General features: G+C 35.2%; 1 long non-coding RNA gene across 1 annotated transcript; it reads right to left on the bottom strand.

The window, feature by feature from the left end:
- Positions 1–501: 501 nt before the first annotated feature.
- On the bottom strand, positions 502–2,992 carry LOC134846522 (uncharacterized). Its single transcript, XR_010162811.1, has 3 exons — positions 2,675–2,992; positions 1,739–1,893; positions 502–978 (listed from the first exon to the last, which is right to left on the bottom strand). It is a non-coding gene; the product is annotated as an uncharacterized LOC134846522 (long non-coding RNA).
- Positions 2,993–3,824: the final 832 nt, after the last annotated feature.

Raw genomic sequence — 3,824 nt, 5'->3', positions numbered from 1 at the left:
ATGTTGATATGCTGGTTTTCCTGATTAAAAAGAAAATGGTCGCTCGTTTGAGTAATTTAGCGAAAACTGTTGTATTTTGGCTTTGTTTCTAAAAATTATCTTGCAAATAGTTTCTCAAATTTTTTTTCATCGGTAGCACGAACTATATTGCGCTGTGTTTGTCACAATTCAGGCAAAATGGTGTTTTTCAAGCCCCCAAAATATTACAAAAAAGAGGTTACTGCTTAAAAGTTTGCACATATTGCGGAGAAATAAAACAAACGTCGAGCTCAAATAATACGTCAATTCTTCGATTCTGTTATGACAACAGATTTCATGCAAGCTTTTCCTCTATTTTGAAACAAAACATGGTTTAAATCGCTTTCAAAATTTTTATCAAAACAAGTCTTACTGAGAAATTTTTATGATGAATTATTATTTTTGCATTATGAGACTTCCAATAAATTGACGTTTTTTACTTTGAGTTATTTTTAAGAAAAGATTTTTTTTTTCATAGTATTTTTCAATGAGTATATTTGTCGAACCATGATAACTTGTTAAACAAGCCTTGATTAAATTAATAGTCAAATTAAATAGCAGCCCATTTTCCTAAGAGTTCCTTTTATTTTCCGGTCGACTGATCCAGGAAGAATCCTCTTTTGCCAGCTGTAGCTTGATCGGTGAAATATCCCCTTTTTCCTGTCGCCTGGTCTGTAAAAAACCCGCGTTTTCCCACAGCTTGATCGGCGAAGAAACCTCGTTTTCCCACAGCTTGATCGGCGAAGAAACCTCGTTTTCCCACAGCTTGATCGGCGAAGAAACCTCGTTTGCCAACTGCTTGGTCGGCGAAGAACCCTCGTTTCCCAACTGCTTGATCGGCGAAGAAACCTCGCTTATCATAATTTTCTGGGGAGTTTAATGCTTGTCGGGCGAGGACACCTTGTTTATCGTCATTATTCACGGAATTCACTGCGTCTTTTTTGAAGAATGATCTCTTAGCTGAAAATCCCAAACCGAATGATACTTCAAAAACATAAACAAAAATTGAAGATGTGCATCATAGTCTCACAACTCCGCTGTTAAAACTCTATTCAAAAAAATTCTTTCTTGGATGAAAATTAGAACTCTTTGAAATTAAAAAGACGTCATAGGTAGCGTAAAAATTATTCAACAATCCATTTTAAAAAATGGAAAGTTTAAAAAACATGAGATTTTCAAAGCGTGTCGTTTCTGATCTATACTAAAAAAACTGAATTTCTGAATTTCTGTAAAGACTTGCATTTTCCAAAAATCCAGAAAACAAAAAATTGTTATCTCGATGGGTTCAAAGTCATTTTGCCACATATCAGATAATAGATCAAAGACAGCAGTCAAAAAAATTGTGTGAAAAACTTACATTTACATCGAGAATTTTTGCATACGTTCTGCCTTAGTTTGACCATTAAATACACAAACCTTTCTTCAGTGGCGCGAGCAGGAGTTTTTTGAAAAGTGGATTTTTCAGGAATTTTTTGAAGAAAAACATTCAAAACGGACTTCACTATACACAAATCTAACAGGACGCTACCTTGTTTTGACTCTTTTTCACCGACATTGAAAAAGACTTGCTTCAATTATCAAAATACATTCAGGTGGGGACTTTTTGTCTAAAAACAAACTTTTCTAGTTTTGTCCGAAAACTAACTCTTCGAGTTGAGTTCGGTTATACTTTGACCGGTCGAAATCTTGAGGTTATTCAAAGTTAAAAAATTGTGTGTACCTTGATGCGGATGTATGAAGCTCTTCGCTAGGTATCGTTTTTGAGTTTTGTCATCTTCCTGTGTCAACGAGCAAGCAAACAGCATGGAGCAAGCAAAAAATGCGAAAGTTATTGTCTGCATTTTCTGTTTTTGTGTACCAACTTGTTTTTCTTTTCTGAAACATTTATTGCAAATTTCAGAGTTACTTCGACCTTTTCTTGTAGATTCTTTTTGGTAGGTCTAAAAATCTTGAAAAAAAGGGCTCAGTTGGTTCTTTATAAAATGTTTCACTTTTAACACACTTTTACCTAGAACATACAAACACAAAATTGTGCGCCTACCCTGTGCACAGTTTGGCCTCGTAATGAAACAAAACAGTTTTAATTAAACAAAACATAATGAAACAAAACAGACACAAAACAGTCTCATCTTTATTTTACGGAAAATTTTAGAGTCGCGTGTTTTTCGCTGTCCATAAAAAATCATATCCAAGTTTTATTTTGATAGCCTTTGTTTGAAATTCAAATCAAATCAAGAATTAAAAAAACTTTGAATAGATGCAGTGGCGTGCGCAGAAATTTTGAAAAATTAGTGGAACTTTTTATGTTTTAGGTCGATCAATTGGATTTTCCGAGCTCCCCAAAAATACTAAAATTTTTTCAAAAACAGGCCAAAAAAAGGCGTTTTTAGGCATTTTTTGGAAAATTTTGATCAAAAAATTACGTTTTTTCGGCGCGCACTTCCCCTCAAAATTATTTATGTTGTCTCGAAAATTATTTATTTGGCCCATTTAGAAAATTTTTGAAGTTGGTAAGCCATAAATGGATTGTACCAAAGGGGGACACTTCGGGAAAATTTGGCAACCAGAATTGAAGGGGATGGGGGGAAGGGGGCGGTTGCTCCCCCCTCCCTCGGCACGGTACTGTATAGATGCATGTAGAGAAATTTTAACTCACCTGCCAGCCAGTTAAGGGAAATTGTTTTACAAGTAAATGAAACTGTGGGGAAAATTCTTTTTAAATTTATCACCGGAGCCCCTGACGATAAAAAGAGGGAGCTAGCCGAAACAATTTAGAGGAAGGTAAAAGATCTAAGAAGTTAGAGAGAAACTGAGCCAAGTACTTTTACTTCTTAGGAGAATAAACAACCCATAAATTAAATGAAGCGGGTCAATCGCGGGCTGTGATTCATGTAAAGTATTGAGTGATAAAACCTGGGAGGAAATTCATATCCCCTTTCAATCGTATATCAAACGTGGACAAACTTGCCTTATCTTTGTTAATTTCCGCATCTGAAAAATTTTCACGTGTCTTCCGGGCAATTTTAGCTAGTACCAATAAACTAGTTATTAACTTATCAGACTATTTTCAGCTCTAACCGCAAACTTTTTATTTCCACGATTTTTCTTGTTTGCTTGTTAAGCATCCGATTGTTAAGCATCCGCTTAAAAAACTGATTGAAAAACATTTTGGTTTCTTTTTTGATAAAAGAAGTGTGACATAGTCTGCCCAGGGTGGGATATTTATCCAGAGAAAGTTTTCAGTATACCCAATTATGAGAAAAAAAAAGTGTTTTGATCAGATGAAAATGACTCTAAAGAGAAGGTTCAAAAAGAGCATTGTTGACTGAACTACTTATTTTTTGGTTTGGTTGGCCTTATTTCATGCATTACCGAGAACAAGTTTACATGTTTTACCTTGGATGAATAACGAAAAGATGCGTCTAATATAAAAAAACATATTCCTACTGTAAAAATAAGCATAGAAAAACAGTTGGTCTGAATGGCCTTCATTAATTTATTATTAGTTGTAGTTTACCTAATCTAGCACCGATAATCCACATTTTAGTCAAAAACAAACTTTTAGTGGATTTAGGGGAGGAGGCGGGCGGCAGACGCCCCCTTCAGGGAATCAACCCCCTCACCAACTAAAGGGTCTTCCCTTCGGTATTAATTATCGACACCAATTTTCGGTCGACCTACCTTGAGATTTTTCTGAAGGCGTTTTAGGCGCCAATATACACTACAAATTGAAGGAGAGCCAAAAAAAGGTTTTTTTTTTTGGTCAAAGTTTTGGTCAAAAAACTCCCAAAAACTCAAATTTCAAC

This window comes from Symsagittifera roscoffensis, chromosome 5 (assembly GCF_963678635.1).
Source record: "Symsagittifera roscoffensis chromosome 5, txSymRosc1.1, whole genome shotgun sequence".
NCBI classification, from domain to species: Eukaryota; Metazoa; Xenacoelomorpha; order Acoela; family Convolutidae; genus Symsagittifera; species Symsagittifera roscoffensis.
The sequence above is the reverse complement of the archived record's forward strand: the minus strand, read 5'-3'. Positions and strand labels throughout refer to the sequence as shown.